The sequence below is a fragment of the Thalassophryne amazonica genome, chromosome 18 (genome assembly GCF_902500255.1).
Source record: "Thalassophryne amazonica chromosome 18, fThaAma1.1, whole genome shotgun sequence".
NCBI lineage: Eukaryota > Metazoa > Chordata > Actinopteri > Batrachoidiformes > Batrachoididae > Thalassophryne > Thalassophryne amazonica.
Window position 1 is genome coordinate 33,308 of NC_047120.1, and position 15,322 is coordinate 48,629.

A 15,322-nucleotide genomic window follows, 5' to 3' on the forward strand; every position below is an offset into this window, starting at 1 on the left:
AGCAGGAACTTGAAGCCCCCCTCCCATCCTGTTCCCCCCCACAGGCACATTTAGATTCACCTTCTGCAGGACGGAGGTAGAAGAAGACGAGTCGTCTGTCCCCAAGAAAGAAAGACACCAGGACTTTGGTTTCAGGCTTCAGTGAACAGATTGAACCATCGATGTGATGCTGCTGAAACTGAAGATGTCAACTTGGAGCTTGATGGAAGCCCCGCCCCCAAACATGTCAGTTGTTGACAAATTTTTCTTTGGTGTTCTGATTTGCAAATCTTTTAAAAATGGTTTAGGTATTCTTGTGTTTCTCTCTCTCTCATTTTCTTCGATTCCAAAATATTTGTATGTGGAATCTTCAGCCAAATCTTCAATGTAGCTCCCTTCATCCAGCTGTATGTTTTCTGCTGCTTTCTTTTTCTGCACATTTAGAACATTTATCCAGTCTAAATTCCATACCAATGTCCACAGTGAAGTTATGAACTTCCTCCACTAGCTGACTGAGTCCCTGCTCTGAGTCGGTAAAGATCTTCAAGTCGTCCATAAATAAGAGATAGTTCACCACTTCCTGATGTTTCCTTCCTTTGTCTTTACTTAAGTCATACCCGATGTCTTGCTCCTTCAGGATCTTGCTGAGTGGGTCTATGATTAAACAGAATAAAAGTGGTGAGAGTCTGTCTTCCTGGAATATCCCTCTCTGAACTTGTATGTCTGGGATTGTTATTTGTCCCTCTGTGTGGTTTAGGGTGATGGTGGTGTTCCACTTGTTCATTTGTGCTCTCAGGAAAGATCTTATTTCCTCATTGATGTTGTAGAGTTCAAAGCACCTCATGATCCAGGAGTGTGGTACACTGTCAAATGCCTTTTTGTAGTCAATCCAAGCCATGCTGAGGTTCCTCTGCCTTTTTTTGCAGTCCTCCAGGATAACTTTGTCTGTCAGTAACTGGTCTTTAGCTCCTAATCTTCTTCTGGAACAACCTTTCTGTTCATTTTCCAGGTAGCTACCAGTGTCCAGATGTTCATAAATGTCATCAGCTATGATTCCTGTCAGTCATTTGTACGTTGTTGTTAGGCAGCAGATGGGTCTGTACTTGTTGGGAAGCTGTGTTTCCTTGGTCTTTGGAATTAGGCTTGTGTTCCCTGTCGTTAGTCAGTCTGGTGTGTCTTCTCCGTTCAATATTTTTGTGAAAGTCACAGCATAATGTTGGTGTAATGCTGTCAGTCTTTTCAGCCAAAAATTTGGGATTTTGTTGATGCCAGGTGCCTTGAAGTTACTGTATTCACTCATTTTCTTTCTGATCTCCTCTTCATTGATTACAATTGCTGGTATTTGTTGTTTGTCTTTGTTTTTCTGTTTTATTTTTTCAATCCACTCAGCCTCTTGGTGTTGTTTTGGGTCTTCAAAGAGTGGTCTCCAGAATTTTTCAACTTCTTCTCTCTCAGGTGGCTGTTGTACTTCTATTGTGTCGTTTGCCAGCTTCCTGTACACTAGTCTGGGTTTTTTTTTTTTTTTTGCAAATTGTTTATCTGTTTTGCTTGTATTTTCTTGTCTTTGTTCCTAATTTGTGCTGGAAAAGCTTTTACTAAAGCCGTGGTCACAACCCGCCGTACTTGCACGTGCGTGCAGTCTACTTGCAAAAACGTGGGCTAAATTTGGAGATCCATACGTCGTAAGTACTGCCTCAGTATGAATTTAGGAGCACACAGACACACGCAGATACGCCGTAGAGGTTTTAGTGCATGCAGAACTTTCGCTGCGGTCAGGCTGCGGATTCACCAGCAGTACAGATGACGCACGTTGTGAGTACTGCCTCAGTATGGATTCAAAGCAGCACATTTTCATTCAATTACTATTGAATTAACCAAATCCGTACATCGGCAGTACGGATTACGGCACTCACCACATACTACGGTGGCCAACAGACTTGCATACACAACGCAGCTTCTCACTTGAACTTGGACTTTATTTCCAAACGTCAGCAACACAGACACTCCAAAGCTTCAGTCTGTTAACTAGCTGTAAGTTTTCGAGGCAAGTAAACACTCGTGCAACTTACCGCTGCAGGCTGGACATGCTCATGCATCGCCGACGGCGAAAAACACCTGCCGTTCCGGTCCCGCTCATAAAAAAGAAAAGCGACCCCCCCCCCCCACACACACACACACACGCACTGCTTTATTGTCAACTCTCTTTATCGTTACACTCCTAGAGACGTGCGTTGAACATACTCCCTCCCCCCTCTTGCTACTGCCTCCGTACGTTTTCACAAAAACGTAGTGGCCGTGGCTTCCGCAGAAAACGTACAGCGAAAAAAAACGCACGGTGGGTTGTGACCGGGGCTTAAGGCTTGATGTTCAGCCTCCCACCCAGCTGTTTATCTTCAACATTGTATTTTCTTTTAATACAATTTACTTTTTTAAGAAGATTCTTTTTGTGGTTTTGGCTTCCCAAAAAATGTGGCCATTTGGGAGATCTCTGCTCTTTGGCGGCTGATTTTTTTTTTGGTTGTAATGTCTTTTTCCATCGTGGCATCGTATTCTTTTTCCTATTTGTGGTTCCTTTTCTCTCCAAATCTTGTGGGACTAATTTATTTGTATGTACCATGCTGCTCCATAATTGATAGAGTTTATCTCTGTCAATGTGGTTCCTTCTGGGACCAGTTTAGCCAGTCCCAGGTTAACGTTTTGCAAGATAGTTTTGAATTTTTTTATTTTCATTTAATTTAGTCAGCTTTGGACGTTCTGTCATGTCCATTTTTCTTGGTTCTTCAATCTTATTTGCCAATACCTCTTCTAGTTCCTGCTGTTCTGGGTCTGTGTGGACCTGTATATTGTTTTATGGATGAGCTGGTGAATGGCTCGGGTTTTTTTTTTTTGGGGGGGGGGGGGGGGCAGTGAATAACTCGTTTTTCAGAGGGCAGTGAATGGCTCGTTTTTTTCGGGTGGGGGAGTAGTGCCTGATTTCTTTTTTGTTGGTGTGGTGTTTGACTCCTACTTTTTCTTTGGCGTGAGAGGCTGGCTTGGTCTGGTGTTTTTTGTTGGATGTATGTTTTCTGAGGACAGTCATTCCTCGGTGGTCCAATGGCTTGTGTCAGAGGGCAGATGCCAACCCTGATCATTTGCACAACCTCCTGTTGCATTACTTGTATTTCCACATCCGAGAAGTGTTTTTGTGGGTAAGTTGTGTCTTTGGGTGACGACTCGCCCTCTTGGGATGCCTTTCTTATTGGGCAGTGGTGATGGAATATTCTTTGCAATGGTATTTCGAGAGCTTTCCCCTTTCCGCTCGATTCAGGCCGTAGTCACTGGGGACTGTCACATCGATGATTTTGGCTGTTTTCTCTTGCTTGTTCCAGATGACAATATCAGGTTTGATTGCACCTCCTTCGATGTGTCTTCCTGCTGGGATCTCTTTGTCATAGAAGACAGTTACTTTTCCGTTGGATGAGACTGGTGCTGGCTCGTGCTTCCAGACATTTCTTTGACTTCCATCTTCAGTTCCTTGCAGACCTTCCAGTGGAGATATTGACAGATTTTGTTGTGTCTGGATGTATAATGTCCATCTGCCATGAGGATCTGGCATGCTGAAGTTAGATGGTTTACACTCTCAACAGCTGTGTGACAGAATCGGCATTTATCATTTTGTGAGATCCCTGACATTTTGTGAAGCCATTTGTTAGAAGTCCCTGATCTTGTGCTCTAATCAGAATTCTTTCTCCATCAAAACCAAGTTCTCCATTTTTTAGCCACTGCATTGATCCAACTTTGTCAATGTATTCCTTTTCAAGTTCTTCTTGGAAACGTCCGGCTCTTTTGTGCTGTTTCCATCTTTCCACTCGATGTTTTCCTTCTCTTTTGCTGTATTGTTCTCTGGTTTGTCTTGCAAGTTTTGTTGCAGGCATGAGACTGTTGCTTTCTCTCTCTTGTAGAAGTTCTCTGCCAAAGTTTTTTGCCAATTTAGTGATTGAGGTCCATTCGGATAAGGTCTTCTCATGGTGTTGTGCGACCATTTTTACGATTTCTTCTTCAGAGCTCTTTATGTACTGTCCAATACTTATCAATGCTCTGTAGGCCTGGTTGATTTCAGTGAGACCCAGACCGCCTTCTCTGCGAGGGAGATATATTCTGTCCATGCACTGATTTCTGTATGTGATTTTGTGGAGGGTGAGCATCTTCCTGGTTTTTGTGTCCAACTTATTAAGCTCACGCTGTGGCCAGTCAACTATGCCAAACCCATAGGTCACCACTGGTATTGCAAACTGGTTTATGGCTGTGATCTTGTTTTTTGGTTTCAACTGTGTTTTGCAGATCTTTTTTAAGCGGTTTAGGTATTCTTGTGTTGTTTTTGTTCTCATTTTCTTGTGCTCAATTATAGTATTTTGTTCAATTCCCAAGTATTTGTATATGGAGTCTACAGCCAGATCTTCTATGTAGCTCTCTTCATCCAATTGTATGTTTTCGGTTTTTGTCTTTTTACCTTTTGTCATTGTGCATTTTGAGCATTTATCCAGTCCAAATTCCATACCAAAGTCTTTTGAGAACTTATGGACAGTTTCCACTAGCTGACTGAATCCCTTTTTTGTGTCGGCATAGATTTTCAAATCGTCCATGAACAGCAGATGGTTCACAAGTTTTTGTTTTTTCTTTCCTCTGTCTCTACTTAAGTCATATCCGATGTCATATTCAGGTTGCCCGTTTCTCCAAATCTGCGACCACATTCAGAACAGCTAAACTGTTTGTGTCTTTTTTTTTTTCATTTGCCTTGAATTTCCTTCTAATAGAGTGCAGTGGGGCCCCAGACCCGGGGTCTAAAGCTGCACCCTTAACATTACTGACTTTGTATCCGAGGGCTCTCTTCAAGATGGTGACCTTTCCTCTCCTCAAATACTGCCTTTGATCTCCTGCCCCACTTCTCATGTTTGAGTATGCGAAGCAGTGAGAGATCTTTTTCTTCTCCCCAATGGACCAATTTACAATGATGCAGTTTCACTGGATTCTTTTAGCCCTTTGATGGTGTTGTTGCTGGGGTCCAGGATCAGAACTATCTGGTTGATGACACCACTGATCTGGTGGATGACCCAGCTGAGTGCTGCTACAGAAGAGATGTCTCCCCCCAGCACTGGGGGAAGTTGCATCATTTTCTTCATACGCCTTTGTGCCTAGGCGCTTTGTGGAGGTTTTAGCTGGTGTTTGTTTCTTTTCAATCAATCAATCAATCAATTTTTATTTATATAGCGCCAAATCACAACAAACAGTTGCCCCAAGGCGCTTTATATCGTAAGGCAAGGCCATACAATAATTACGTAAAAACCCCAACGGTCAAAACGACCCCCTGTGAGCAAGCACTTGGCGACAGTGGGAAGGAAAAACTCCATTTTAACAGGAAGAAACCTCCAGCAGAACCAGGCTCAGGGAGGGGCAGTCTTCTGCTGGGACTGGTTGGGGCTGAGGGAGAGAACCAGGAAAAAGACATGCTGTGGAGGGGAGCAGAGATCAATCACCAATGATTAAATGCAGAGTGGTGCATACAGAGCAAAAAGAGAAAGAAACACTCAGTGCATCATGGGAATGCCCCAGCAGTCTAAGTCTATAGCAGCATAACTAAGGGATGGTTCAGGGTCACCTGATCCAGCCCTAACTATAAGCTTTAGCAAAAAGGAAAATTAAGCCTAATCTTAAAAGTAGAGAGGGTGTCTGTCTCCCTGATCCGAATTGGGAGCTCGTTCCACAGGAGAGGAGCCTGAAAGCTGAAGGCTCTGCCTCCTATTCTAATCTTACAAACCCTAGGAACTACAAGTAAGCCTGCAGTCTGAGAGCGAAGTGCTCTATTGGGGTGATATGGTACTATGAGGTCCCTAAGATAAGATGGGACCTGATTATTCAAAACCTTATAAGTAAGATGAAGAATTTTAAATTCTATTCTAGAATTAACAGGAAGTCTTTTGAAACATCCTCATACCAAGATCTCTCGTGGCAAACCCCTTCACAGTGGGACCGAGGACACTCGAGGCTTGTGTCCAGTAGGAACTCCAACCTGTGTGAATTATCATGTGTCTTTTCAGGTCGCCCTTTCCTCCAAATCTTTGACCACATTCAGAACAGTCAAATTGTTTGCGTCCTGTATGAATTATCATGTGTCTGATTAGGTTGCCCTTTTGTCCAAATCTTTGACCACATTCAGAACAACCAAATTGTTTGTGTCTTTTGTTTTTTCATTTATCTTTGTCGTCTTTTTAATAGAATGCAATGGGCCCCAAACCTGGGGTCTAAAGTTGCACCCTAGGCTCTATAGTTAACCTAACCAGAGCTGGCATTGTATCCAAGGGCTCTCTTCAAGATGGTGATCGTTCCCTTAATTGCAGACAACAGCACCTCATGTGCACTTGGGTGACCGGGGATTGCCTCAAGGTATTTCTTCAGGTTCTTCTTCATCAGGCCTGTCTTTTCAGGTCGCCCTTTTCTCCAAATCTTCGACCACATTCAGAACAGTCAAATGGTTTCTTTCCTGTCTGAAGTGTCTTCTGTTTCTGTGTTTTACTCCAATCAGAACAGCTCAATGGTTTCACGCTTGCTTGCCTCCCCTTGTACTGCTCTGAATTGTTCATGGGTCCAGATGCTTGAGAATACATAAATTCTGCCTCAGCAATGTTGCATTTGCTTGAACTAACAATACTGATATTTTTCCAACAGTTAAAATTTGACTCAAGTTCTCTGGTCTGTTTCCAGTCATCACTGTCATCAGTCTCAGTTCCAGAACTGTCTGAACTCCTGCCACTGGTATCTGGTTGTAAATGACTGTTTGGACCTGAGTTGCTGGCTGGTTGTGGTCCTCCATCGTCCTCTCCATCAGCTTCTGCTGTCAGTGTTCTGTATACAGATGAGCTGCTGGCTACAGGCTCAGCCTCTGTGCTCTCATCACTTGGGCTTTGATGAAGTTGTGATGACTCTGGTTTTTCATCATCATTTTCACTCTCCACAGGGACGGCAGTGAAACCAAACTTGGTGAGATCTGCCTCCTCCAGCTGCTGAAGTTGCTCTCCCTGCTGACTTATCCACAGCTTCTCTTCTTCTTTAGTGTCCTTCTGGTCAACACTCAGATTCCATTCCTGGTGTTCAGGGAGAGTTTCTTCTTTAATCACCAACAACGGCTGCATGTCTGCAAAGAAACAAATTAACAATAAATGTTAGAACAACATTCATTAAAATAAAGGATCAGAGTTGTGAGTTTGACCTGATGACAGTAAGTTTTTTCACTGATGGAACTGATAATGTCGAAATGTAGGAGGAGGATTTGTTTTACAGATTCCCAGGATCCTGGGGATGAATGCCATCCACGGGTGTTATGGGAAACTGTTTGGGCAGCGTGGGGTTGCCCCATCTGACTTGCTGGTGGTGATGTGGCCCCTGAGTGTGTCACGCAGGCATTTCAAAGGTGTCACAAAGCTAGTGTTATTGCTGGCTGAGGAGCAAGTAAAGTTAAGGTTCATGGGTGTTGGAAAAATTGTGAACATGCCTTATTTTGTTATCACTTAAAACAAATCAAATCGATTTTATTTATATAGCACCAAATTACAACAACAGTTGCCGCAAGGTGCTTTATATTGCAAGGCAAAAGCCATACAATAATTACAGGAAAACCCCAACGGTCAAAACGACCCCCTATGAGCAAGCACTTGGCGACAGTGGGAAGGAAAAACTCCCTTTTAACAGGAAGAAACTTCCAGCAGAACCAGGCTCAGGGAGGGGCAGTCTTCTGCTGGGACTGGTTGGAGCTGAGGGGAGATAATCAGGAAAAGACATGCTATGGAAGAGAGCAGAGATCAATCACCAATGATTAAAAGCAGAGTGGTGCATACAGAGCAAAAAGAGAAAGAAACACTCAGTGCATCATGGGAACCCCCCAGCAGTCTAAGTCTATAGCAGCATAACTAAGGGATGGTTCAGGGTCACCTGATCCAGCCCTAACTATAAGCTTTAGCAAAAAGGAAAGTTTTAAGCTTAATCTTAAAAGTAGAGAGGGTGTCTGTCTCCCTAATAAGAATTGGGAGCTGGTTCCACAGGAGAGGAGCCTGAAAGCTGAAGGCTCTGCCTCCCATTCTACTCTTACAAACCCTAGGAACTACAAGTAAGCCTGCAGTCTGAGAGCGGAGCGCTCTATTGGGGTGATATGGTACTATGAGGTCCCTAAGATAAGATGGGACCTAATTATTCAAAACCTTATAAGTAAGAAGAATTTTAAATTCTATTCTACAATTAACAGGGAGCCAATGAAGAGAAGCCAATATGGGTGAAATATGCTCTCTCCTTCTAGTCCCTGTCAATACTCTAGCTACAGCATTTTGAATTAAATTAAGGCTTTTCAGGGAACCTTTAGGACAACCTGATAATAATGAATTACAATAGTCCAGCCAAGAAGAAATGCATGAATTAGCTTTTCAGCATTACTCTTAGACAAGACCTTTCTAATTTTAGAGATATTGCGCAAATGCAAAAAAAGCAGTTCTACAAATTTGCTTAATATGCGCATTGAAGGACAAATCCTGAACAAAAATTACTCCAAGATTTCTCACAGTATTACTGGAGGTCTTGGTAATGCCATCCAGAATAAGGATCTGGTTAGACATCATGTTTGAGTTTTGTGGGGCCAAGTACAATAACTTCAGTTTTATCTGAATTTAAAAGCAGGAAATTAGAGGTCATCCATGTCTTTATGTCTGAAAGACATTCCTGCAGTTTAACTAATTGGTGTGTGTCCTCTGGCTTCATTGATAGATAAAGCTGGGTATCATCTGCGTAACAATGAAAATTTAAGCAATGCTTTCTAATAATACTGCCTAAGGGAAGCATGTATAAAGTGAACAAAATTGGTCCTAGCACAGAACCTTGTGGAACTCCATAATTAACCTTAGTCCGTGAAGAAGACTCCCCATTTACATGAACAAATTGTAATCTATTAGATAAATGTGATTCAAACCACTGCAGTGCAGTGCCTTTAATACCTATGGCATGCTCTAATCTCTCTAATAAAAGTTTATGGTCACCATAAACTTGATATGGTATCAAAAGCTGCACTGAGGTCTAACAGAACAAGCACAGAGATGAGTCCACTGTCTGAGGCCATAAGATCATTTGTAACCTTCACTAATGCTGTTTCTGTACTATGATGAATTCTGAAATCTGACTGAAACTCTTCAAATAGACCATTCCTCTGCAGATGATCAGTTAGCTGTTTTACAACTACCCTTTCAAGAATTTTTGAGAGAAAAGGAAGGTTGGAGATTGGCCTATAATTAGCTAAGATAGCTGGGTCAAGTGATGGCTTTTTAAGTAATGGTTTAAATACTGCCACCTTAAAAGTCATTTACATTTTGAGCGAAGCCAATTGAGTCAAATAATAGATTAAATGCAGTGTTGAGGCTGTCATTCTCAGCATCTGTGTGGATGTTAAAATCGCCCACTATAATTATCTTATCTGAGCTAAGCACTAAGTCAGACAAAAAGTCTGAAAATTCAGAGAAACTCACAGTAACGACCAGGTGGACGATAGATAACAAATAAAACTGGGTTTTGGGACTTCCAATTTGGATGGACAAGACTAAGAGTCAAACTTTCAAATGAATTAAAGCTCTGTCTGGGTTTTTGATTAATTAATAAGCTGGAGTGGAAGATTGCTGCTAATCCTCCGCCTCGGCCTGTGCTATGAGCATTCTGACAGTTAGTGTGATTCGGGGGTGTTGATTTATTTAAACTAACATATTCATCCTGCTGTAACCAGGTTTCTGTAAGGCAGAATAAATCAATATGTTGATCAATTATTATATCATTTACTAACAGGGACTTAGAAGAGAGAGACCTAATGTTTAATAGACCACATTTAACTGTTTTAGTCTGTGGTGCAGTTGAAGGTGCTATATTATTTTTTCTTTTTGAATTTTTATGCTTAAATAGATTTTTGCTGGTTATTCGTGGTCTGGGAGCAGGCACCGTCTCTACGGGGATGGGGTAATGATTGGGGAGGGGCGCAGAGAAAACTACAGAGACTGACATTGTTTTATCCGACATGATGCTCTTCAATCAAAAACTGTTAGTGGGGCTGTTAATCAGGACAATTGTGCACAGAATGAAAACATTAAACTTTCAGGGTTTGTTCTTGATGACAGAAGCTTTAATTTAAGATGTGGAGACTTTCTCAGTTTGACCTCTGGGGTCAGCTAGAGGTCATTGACCTCTGGGATGTGAAATTTCTGAACATGAAATTAGAAACGTGTGAATCTTAGGATGAAAATGTGACAGAAATGTAAACCAAATATGTATTTCCATTATTTCTGGACATGAGAAACTCATTTCTGATCAGTACAACACCCCCAGAGGTCAATATGGGGTCACCAACAAGCTGAAGCAAGTGTCCACTTTGACTCCTGGCTCCAAACACTGACCCTGGAGATTGACATGCTGCTCTTTGTGAGGTCATAGAGGCAGGCTGACTTTGAGTTGGATATACAAGTGCTGACTCTACTTCTGTCTTGGATGTTTGTTCTTGACCACACCCATGATGCCAGGTGGCTCTCAGTCCATGTGAAGGACACGATCCAACTGTCTGAGACTCATCCAGAGACACATTCAGAGTTTGTGTCTGGACGCTTTATCAGTAAAAAGACCATCAGCTGCTTTTCTGCCGTTGAAACTGATCACTGCTGAACCCGAACACCATGAATTTATTTTTGCTAAATGGATTTTTCTAACACGATGCAAAGGTCAAAGGTGATCAGCCCCCACAGAGGATTGATTGATAACATTTTAATATGATGTCATAGAGCCGCATCAACGTCATGCAGGAGTGTTTTACAGAATGACCACAGAACACAGCTGACACATTATAGTGGGCGTGTCTGTCCATGCAGAGGAGGAGGAGCCAACATCCAGCTGACTGAAGCTGTCAGAAACCTGGATCAGAGCAGCTGAACGTCAGTGTTGTAAATCTGGACACCCTGTTGTCCTCAGTTCATGTCCGTCTCTGTCATGTTGATCTTCCAGCATTTCTGCTGCCAAATTGTCTTCATGACAGAATCAGAAACGCCGCTGATTCAGCAAAAATGTTGTTCCCTGTTTAAGACGCTCCTCGTTCCACCTCCACCATCGACTTCTGTCACCGCTGATGGTTTGTCCTCTGACCTTACAGGTACAGCAGCAGACATCATGAACTGGTTCTAGTTAATAACCAGAACTCAGCAGGGTTTATTCTCCAACTATTTCCACGCTTTATGCAGGTGAGGAAAATGATGACAAACCCCAAATAAAATTCTTTACCAACGGTTGTAAAATTTCTTGAATGCCGTCTTGTTTTGGTAAAAATTTTTCTCTCATGCGACTTGGAAAACTGCTCAATTCTAGGTGCATTTCATGGTTTTCATGACCAAAATTAGTTATTTTGCCCAAATTCAAAATTCTGCAATGAAGAGCAGAACTTTAATGAAACAAACAAAACCATCAGAATTAAAACTGATCACAAACTGGATCCAAAAAGCATTTAGGTGAATTTTATTGTTTTCCAAACAGTATTTGAAAACAACAAAAATTCAAGTTTTTTTGGAGGAAGAATTGTGAACAGTGTTTAGAATAAGAAGTAAGTAATCTGAATCAAAATAAAAATCAAAAACAAACATTTTGCATAAACTTCTCCCCAAAAGTTCATAATTTCATATTTCCACAAGGGACAATTGTGATCAGTGTTTACATTAATCAAACAAAACCACTAGAATTACAATCAGAAACTGAAACAGAAAAAGTGTTTTGGTGAATTTCACTGTTTTCACCATGAAAAACATCTACATTTTTGAAAACAATTCAAATTTTTAAATTTTTAATTTTTTTTTTTATTTTTGTGAGGAAGAACCGTGAACTGTGTTTTGATAAAGGAAACAAAAACATGATAATCAAAATCCATCATGAAGGGAAGAAGCTTTTACCTAAACAAAATTCCATATTTTCCCCAAAATTTTAAATTTCAACACACAAGAATCATAAAGTATCCCAGCATGCAGCAGGACTCCTGACACAGACGCCATCTCACACCTCGAAGACAGCAACACCTTGCTGACAGGTTAAACACCATGAACATCCAAACACAGGAGGTGATGGTCTAGTGGTTAAGAGTTGAGCTTGAGACCAGAGGATCCTTGGTTCAAATCCCAGCCTGACCGGAAAATCACTAAGGGCCCTTGGGCAAGGTCCTAAATCCCTAGTTGCTCCTGGTGTGTAGTGAGCACCTTGCATTGCAGCACCCTGACATCAGTGTTTGTGTGAATGGGTGAATGTGAGGCACAACTGTAAAGCACTTTGAGCATCTATTGCAGACTGAAAAGTGCTCTGTAAATGGAGTCTCAAGGTATTTCTTCAGGTTCTTCTTCTTCATCAGGCCTGTTGCCCAACAACAACTGGGATGATATCAATGTCTTTCAATGACCATGTTGTCCGTAGGTCATTTTTCAGGTCTTGGTATTTCGTGATCTTTCCCCTTTCAGCTCGATTCAGGCCGTAGTCATTGGGGACTGTCACATCGATGATTTTGGCTGTTTTCTCTTGCTTGTTCCAGATGACAATATCAGGTTTGATTGCACCTCCTTCCATATATCTTCCTGCTGGGATCTCTTTGTCGTACAAGACAGTTACTTTTCCGTTGGATGAGACTGGTGCTGGTTCATGCTCCCAGACGTTTTCCTTGACTTCCATCTCCAGTTCCTTACATACTTTCCAGTGGAGATATTGACAGATCTTGTTGTGTCTGGATGTATAATGTCTGTCTGCCAGGAGGATCTGACATGCTGAAGTTAGATGGTTTACACTCTCAACAGCTGTGTGACAGAATCAGCATTTATCATTTTGTGAGATCCCTGACATTTTTTTTGAAGCCATTTGTTAGAAGTCCCTGATCTTGTGCTCCAATCACAATTTGTTCTCCATCAAAACCAAGTTCTCCATTTTTAATCCACTGCATTGATCCAACTTTGTCAATGTTTTCCTTTTCCAGTTCTTATTGGAATCGTCCAGCCCTTGTGTGTTGTTTCCATCTGTCCACTTGATGTTTTCATTCTCTTTTGCTGTTTTGTTCTCTGGTCTGTCTTGCGAGTTTTGTTGCAGGTGTCAGATTGTTGTTTTCCTCTCTGTTCTAGGAGGTCTTCTGACAGGTTTTTTGTCCAGTTTGATGACGGATGTCTGCTCGGTGTTCTCATGATGTTGTCCTCCCTTTGTCATGACTACTTATTCAGAGCTCTTTAAGTACTGTCCAATACTTATTATAGACGCTCTGTAGGCTGGTTGATTTCAGTGAGACCCAGACCTCCTTCTCTGTGAGGGAGATATATTCTGTCCATGCTCTGATTTCTGTATGTAACCTTGTGGAGGGTGAGCATCTTCCTGGTTTTCGTGTCCACGCTGTGGCCAGTCTACTTTGCCAAACCCAAAGGTCACCACTGGTATTGCAAACTGGTTTATTGCTGTGATCTTGTTTTATGGTGTCAACTTTGATTTGCAGATAAATGTTAAATAGACTGCATTTATATAACACTTTTCAATCTGCATGAGTTGCTCAAAGTGCTTTACAATGATGCTTCACATTCACCCATTCACACAGACACACAAACTGTCATGTTGCCATGCAAGGTGCTCACTACACACTGGGACCTTGCCCAAGGGCCTTTAGTGACTTTCCATTCTGGTTGGGTCTTGAACCGAGGATCCACTGGTCTGAAGCCCAACACTTAACCACTCGTCCATCGCCTCCTTTTTTAAATGGTTTAGGTATTCTTGTGTTACTTTCGCTTACATTTACTTATGATCTATTGTAGCATTTTTTTTCAATTCCCAAGTATTTGTATGTGGAGTCTTCAGCCAAATCTTAAATGTAGCTCCCTTCATCCAACTGTATGTTTTCTGTTTTTCTCTTTTTACATTTTTTGATTGTGCATTTTGAGCATTTATCCAGTCCAAATTCCATACCAACGCCTTTGGAGAACTTATGGTTAAGGCATTGGGCTTGAGACCAGAAGATCCTCGGTTCAAATCCCAGCCTGACTGGAAAATCACTTGGGCAAGGTCTTTAATCCCCGATTGCTCCCGGTGTCAAGTAAGCGCCTTGTACGGCAGCACCCTGACATCGGGGTGAATGTGAGGCATAACTGTAAAGTGCTTTGAGCATCTGATGCAGATGGAAAAGCGCTTTATAAATGCAGTCCATTTACCATTTAACTTATCGACTGCGACCACGAGCTGAGTCCCTGATCTGAGTCGGCAAAGATTAAACAAAATAAAAGTGGTGAGAGTCTGTCTCCCTGGAATATCCCTCTCTGAACTCGTATGTCTGGGATTATTATTTGTCCCTCTGTGTGGTTTAGGGTGATGGTGGTGTTCCACTTGTTCATTTGTGACACGCTGTCAAATGCCTTTTTGTAGTCAATCCAAGCCATGCTGAGGTTTCTCCTTTTTTTGCAGTCCTCCATGATACCTTTGTCTATCAGTAACTGGTCTTTAGCTCCTATTCTTCTTCTGGAACAATCTTTCTGTTCATTTTCCAGGTAACCAGCAGTGTCCAGATGTTCATAAATGTCATCAGCTATGATTCCTATCAGCCATTTGTATGTTGTTGTTCGGCAGCAAATGGGTCTGTACTTGTTGGGAAGCTGTTTCCTTGGTCTTTTGGACCTGTATGAATTATCATGTGTCTTTTCAGGTGGCACTTTTCTCCAAATCTGCGACCACATTCAGAACAGCCAAATTGTTTTTGTCCTGTGTGAATTATCATGTGTCTGTTCAGGGTGCCTTTTTGTCCAAATCTTCGACCACATTCAGAACAGCCAAATTGTTTTTGTCTTTTCATTTATCTTTGTCTTTTTAGTAGAATGCAATGGGCCCCAAACCTGGGGTCTAAAGTTGCATCCTAGGTTCTATAGTTATCTTAACCAGATCTGGCATTGTATCCGAGGGCTCTCTTCAAGATGGTGATCGTTCCCTTAATCGCAGACAACTGCACCTCATGTGCACTTGGGTGACCGGGGATTGCCTCAAGGTATTTCTTCAGGTTCTTCTTCATCAGGCCTGTTGCTCCTATCACAACTGGAATGATATTGATGTCTTTCAATGACCATGTTGTTCTTAGGTCATTTTTCAGGTCTTGGTATTTTGAGATCTTTCCCCTTTCAGCTCGATTCAGGCCGTAGTCATTGGGGACTGTCACTGAGCGCCTTGGGGCAACTGTTTGTTGTGATTTGGCGCTATACAAGAAAAAAGTTGATTGATTGATTGATTGTCACATCAATGATTTTGGCTGTTTTCTCTT

At 41.9% G+C, this 15,322-nt stretch overlaps 1 long non-coding RNA gene across 1 annotated transcript; it reads right to left on the bottom strand.

The window, feature by feature from the left end:
• Positions 1 to 275: 275 nt before the first annotated feature.
• Positions 276 to 13,957, bottom strand: LOC117530253. The gene is made up of 3 exons (XR_004566262.1): positions 13,939 to 13,957; positions 5,141 to 5,142; positions 276 to 411 (listed from the first exon to the last, which is right to left on the bottom strand). It is a non-coding gene; the product is annotated as an uncharacterized LOC117530253 (long non-coding RNA).
• Positions 13,958 to 15,322: the final 1,365 nt, after the last annotated feature.